Source organism: Vigna radiata, chromosome 8 (assembly GCF_000741045.1).
Source record: "Vigna radiata var. radiata cultivar VC1973A chromosome 8, Vradiata_ver6, whole genome shotgun sequence".
NCBI classification, from domain to species: Eukaryota; Viridiplantae; Streptophyta; class Magnoliopsida; order Fabales; family Fabaceae; genus Vigna; species Vigna radiata.
Genome location: NC_028358.1, coordinates 40,041,410 through 40,047,703, shown reverse-complemented (window position 1 = coordinate 40,047,703; position 6,294 = coordinate 40,041,410).

Sequence of the window (6,294 nt, the reverse complement as noted above, 5' to 3'; positions counted from 1 at the left end):
TAGTTCAGTTAGTGTAGTTTACAATTCAGTTAATAGTTCAGTTCAGTTCGTACTGTAATTTAGTACAATTCAGTATAGTTCAGTTCAGTTTGATAAAACAAAAGACAGTTCAGTTCAGTTTGTCTGAACTGTTTTACAGTTCAGTTCAGTTTGTGTGAACTGTTTTATAGTTCAGTTCAGTTTTTAGCAGTGCAGTACAGTTCAGTTCGATTTGCCCACCCCTAGTAAGAATAGTTAATTTTTATTGAAATCTCATTTTTGGGAACAAATATTTACAAATTAGATACTTAAATCACTTGTATTAGGTTTAAAAGAAAAAATTTATGGGAGGCATTTATTTATTTAGTGAATTTAAACACTTACATTCTAACCTACGTGTAACTACTTCTTAATGAAAGACATAAAAACGTAAAGTTACACTTAAGTAGTCATCTATTGAATATATAACTATGTTCACTCAATAGTTTTTTTTTTCGTTTCTTTTTTCTTTTTTGCAAATATCTTTAATATTTAAAATAAATAAATTTTGATAATTTAAATTCAAACGTATATATTATCTATATGTAGAGAATTCCGTTTTTTTTACATTTGTTTTTCAATTTTTTTAAAATATTTTTTTAAAATTAAAATAAGTATTTTATAAACTGTAAACTTTTAAATATTTTTTACTTAAATATAATGGTTTTCTTATTTGACCTTTTTTAATCTTAATTTTATAATTACCTAAAAATTACAATAAAATTTTTCAAAATTATTTTAATTTTATAATTATAATAACAATAATAATAATTTTATTATTTTTTATTATTATAAAAAAAATAACACAGGTAGCAAATGTATTTTCATTAACTTCATTTTTCTTGATGTCATGATGATATAAGAAACTCCCCATCCGTTGTCTAGATTGATAACAAATACATTTTTCAGTCATTAAAGTTCTTCTCAAATTAACTCTATAATGTTTCATAGTCACATCATGCTGTCTCATTGACCATTTAATCTGAACAAATTGGTAGTTATGGTGACATTCTTATTCAATAATATATATATATATATATATATATATATATATATATATATATATATGGGGTTTGCTAACTTGCGTATGCCTGTTTTTCAGTTGGTACATTTTAGCAATGTGTACCGAGTTTCAGTAGACAAAAATACCTCTATATCATGAATTTTAAGTTTTAACGTTAAGGGTATTTTAATAATTTTCATTCTCAAAATTAAAAAAAATAAAAAAAGAAATCTCTCAAACCCTTATCCACCTCTCTCATTCCTCTCAACCTTTTCTCTCTCACTCCAACCTTTTCTCTGTCATTCTACTCTAGTCCCAATTCAAAAAATCAGAAACACTTGTCTTATTTTAATAATTTTCATTCTCAAAACTAAAAAAAGAAACNCCAAACCCTTACTCACATCCTTCATTCCTCTCAACCCTTTCTCCTTCATCTCTCTCACTCAAACATCTTCTCTGTCATCTCTGCACTAGCTTCAACTAAAAAAACACTCATTATTAAATAAAATAGTTAGAGAAAAAAAATACTTACATAAATAAAAAAATTAAAGCACCTAATTTTTTCTTTATATAATTTTAAATAAAATTTCAAGATTTAGAATTTTTATTATTTGATTTTATCGGAATTTTATTGTATTTTGATTTGTTTTGTATGCCCGTCGGCAAGAATATGTATAGTGAAAATAATGAAATTAAAGAGATTTTGAATGAACTTTTTTTGTAAGATGAATATGTCAATGACTCAACTCTTTACAAAAGTAAATCGTTTAATAATGAATGTTTTTGTTTTTTTTAGTTGGGGCTAGGGCAGAGATGACAGAGAAAATGTTTGAGTGAGAGAGATGAAGGAGAAAGGGTTGAGAGGAATGAAGGATGTGAGTAAGGGTTTGGGGTTTCTTTTTTTAGTTTTGAAAATGAAAATGATTAAAATAAAGCAAGTGTTTCTGATTTTTTTCAATTGGAACTAGAATAGGGATGACAGAGAGAAAAGGTTGGAGTGAAAGAGATGAAAGAAAAATGATTGAGAGGAATGACAGAGGTGGGTAAGGGTTTAGGGGGTTTCTTTTTTTATTTTTTTAATTTTGAGAATGAAAATTATTAAAATACCCTTAACCTTAAAACTTAAAATTCATGATATAAGGGTATTTTTGTCTACTAAAACCCGGTACACATTGCTAAAATGTACCAACTGAAAAACAGGCGTACGCAAGTTAGCAAACTCATATATATATATATATATATATATGCGTGTGTGTCATTTTCTTTTATTAAATAAATAAATAAATATATAAGTGTGTGTGTGTGACATTTCCTATCTATTAGTTTATATGGAGAGGAAGATAATTGAGATGGAATTTGACAGATATGAAGAACGGATAAAACACAGTTGGATAATCGTAAATATTTTCCTTTTATTTTAATTTATAAAAATGTTTTTACATTACTTTTTCAAATAAGAACAATATACTTGCATTCATTCATTTGGTATTAAAGGATAAGTACTTTAGTAATATTTACGAATAAAAATCTACATTTAAAAAATTATATAAGAAAAATACCATATTTTAGGATTTAAAGTATATTTAAGAAAGAAAAGAACAACATGATTGTATTCATTGAGATTATATTAAATCAAGGTATGTAGAATCTTTATATATTTTAAGGACCTATAAAATAATTTAATGGTGGTAGTGATTTTAATAATCTGACCTGATTATTTTATTCATAAAAAAGTTTAAGTTTTATTTTATAAAATTTAGTATTATTGTGGAAAATATTTCTAAAACTTCGTTTACCTTTTCTTTAATTTTATGAGTCCATCTTTCATTTAGTTGGGGATTACATATTATCTGTGATGCAAAACGAAGATGTCTACATTTCTATCTTATTAGAATATTGAATATAATAAATTTATATTTTGTTTTTTTTTTTGTCCTTTTTCAAAATATATTAATATACTGTATGAGGAGTGTTTTAGACTTGCATATAATGTTTAAGTGTTCAACATAAATCTTCGTTTGATTAGAATATTTAGAGTGTATTTTGATGGTTGATAAAAAAATTTTATGTGTAAATAAAATAACCTCTGTGAGTAGGGACAATTTTTATATGCACTTCTCAAAAGATACTAGTTGCCCAAAATGTCCATGCCTATGCATGCAATAAATAATAATAGAAAAGCAAAAATTAAAACTAAATGTGTAAGAATTTAAAAAAACTCTATCTCTGGTGGTTAAAAGCTTTCTTTGCATCAAGATCTTCTAATTGTATCTTAAGCCGGACCATCTTGTTAATGAACTTCTCGGATTCAAATTTAAAGGCTTCAAAATCAATTTTGTTATTTAGATGATTAACCATCTTAAGTACTGGAAAATTGTATTTTTGGTTTAGATCCTTAACTCGATTGGTCAACTTCAGTACTTACTAATAATGTTTTTTAAGTGGTGTTCAAGAATCCAAAACCTCCATTCCAAATATTTTGTTGTGCAACATCCATAAGTGAATTTAAGAATAATTATGATGTTATTTTGAACACAGACGTGAATAACAAGGTTATAAGTGTAATAAAATTATCGACAAAAACTCAAACAACAAAATTTTCTGAGACGTATAGTAATTTTATTTGTAATGTATTATACAAGTTTCCAAAATATAATAGGAATTTTTCAAAATATTTCTGAAAGTGTCAAAATTAGTAAAAATCTCAAAAAAAAAATATAAAATTAATCCAAAATAATTTTGACAAAAAGACTTACATTTGACACCTTATAAATATTTCAAAAAAGTTAGATAAAAAGGATTATATCAATTCAATTTTTAAATTTGGTGATCAAATTATATAAAAATTGAAAAAAAAAATATAATTTCGCACTTAAATTTAGATACTTAAAAAAGTATTTAATTCATTTATAGAATTATAGAAATAAAAAGATAAAATTATATAAATAGAGAAATAAGAAGGTTGGACTAAGAGTGAAACAGAAAGATGAGAGTGGGTTAGGTTTGGTGATTAATTAGAAGGAGAAATCTTATTCAGAAGCAGCACTTGCCATAGAACCTGCATTTTGTTTCACTCAAACACTACATTACATCTTTCTATTCCCTCCCGCAAAACCCGTCCTCACCTTTTGCTTCTCTCTAATATTTTCTTTCATTTTTATGTCTTTTACCTAAAAATGACACTCTCTCATTTTAAATATAATCAATTTTAACTCTAGCTAATTTTATTTCAATTTAATCTAATAACTAAAATTCAAACAAAAACTTTTTTTTTGTTTATATTTATTTGATTCTAGATGTTTAGTATAACACACCGGTATTTATATATATTTTTCCTCCCTTTTCACTTATTTGATAGATTGTTATGTTTACAAGCCTAAAATCTGAAGTGTCTTTCCAGTAAGTTATACCTGTATTATTATTATTATTATTATTATTATTATTATTATTATTATTATTATTATTTATAATTGTTCTCCTTCTAAATTATAAATAAAATGACTTTTTAATATTGAAAAAAATTTGGTACACTGACAGGGTCTAGGAATTAAAGTTTTATTTAGGTTTAAACTTTTCTTTTTGATATCTAAGTTATAAATGGATGTTCAGTTTAGTCTCTGCTTTTAAAAATGTAAACCTTTGATTCCTAAGTTATAAAAAATGTATCAAAGCAATCTAAAATGCTCTTATTATTAAGAAACAAATCAGAGTAATTTAAAGATGTAGCAGTTGTTAAGAAACAACCAAAAACAGTATTAAGTCAAAAAAGGAGACTAAACTTAGGGACCAAAGATTTACATTTTTAAAAACGGAGACTAAACTGAATATCCGCTTATAACTTAGGGACCAAAAAGAGGTTTAAACCTTTTATTTATTGTTTGATTTCATAACAGTAAATATGACAATAACCATTTAATTTTTTACAAGATGCATCAGTGACATGAATAAAGTCATGCGTAGTGGATAAAAACTATAAGGAGACAGTAATTGCATATTTAAGAGTTAAATATAATTTTAATCTCTTAATTTTTAGTAAAAATTAGATTTAGTCTCTTAACTTTAAGAATGTATGAATTTAGTTCTTTTAATTAAATTTGGTTAAATTTATTTGATGTTTCAAACATGTTTTATAATAGTATTTGGGTTGTTTATACTGTTTTAAAACCTCAAATAAAATTAACAAAATTTGGTTAAAAAGACTAAATTCGCACATTTCTAAAATTGGAGGACTAAATTGGGTCAAAATTTTGAATAAATACTCATTTCAATTTTTACTTAAAATTAAGAGACCGAAAACATATTTAACCCTAGAAAAATTGATACATTTTCTTTTCACAAGAAACTTATTTACTTCTCCCCTCCTTTTTGAGTTAATTCCTCCAAAAAGGCCTAATATGCTAAATTAATAAGAAATCTAATAATTTTATTATTTTTGCTACATGACAACTTTAATTAATGATTATATTCTAATTAAATATATAATGATTATTGAAGGTCTTTTATTTCTCATAGAGTGTACTTTTTAGGTTAAATATCTCAGCTGTTAATAAAAAAAACATAATTAGTTTTCACAAAAAGAGCAAAAACATTAATAGGTAACTGATTTACTCAGTAAAATAGACTCAGCAATTTACGATACAAAAATGAAACAATTATTTCGCTATATTTTAGATATTTTTATTTTAAATAAAATGTTTTGCATAAAGAAATAGCCCGGGGTAAATTTAGAAAAAAAAATGTGAGTAGCAACATTTTTTCTAACACAAATTATTAATTAGAATTCATGTAAATTTTATAACTCTTGAAATATAACTGCTGAACTTAAAATGAGACTCGTCATATGAAGTAAATTTTGCATATATTTTATCTTTTGAATAGAGACAGTCATTTTTCAAAATATTATTTATGTTGAATAAATAAACGATAATTTTTTCGTACTTTAAGTTGAGACTATAATTTAAATTTAAATTTAATCAATGTATTTTCGCATATAAAGTAATTCGTTTCCTTTTCTAGAGAAAAAACCAAAACTCAAGTGAAGGGCCTTTTTGCCATTTTCACCTTCATTACAACCTTAACCAAACATTAATCTTTAATACCCCCCTTGTCCCCTGCCAAATTACCAAACCATCCTTCTCACCTACGTGCCTCTTTTCCAAACATAAAAAACAAACAAAAAAATAAATAATTAAACCTTCATAATTAATCAGTTAATTTGTTATATTTTAATTAATTTTCAAAAATAGGAGTCATGCTTTGGAAATGTCTTCTCA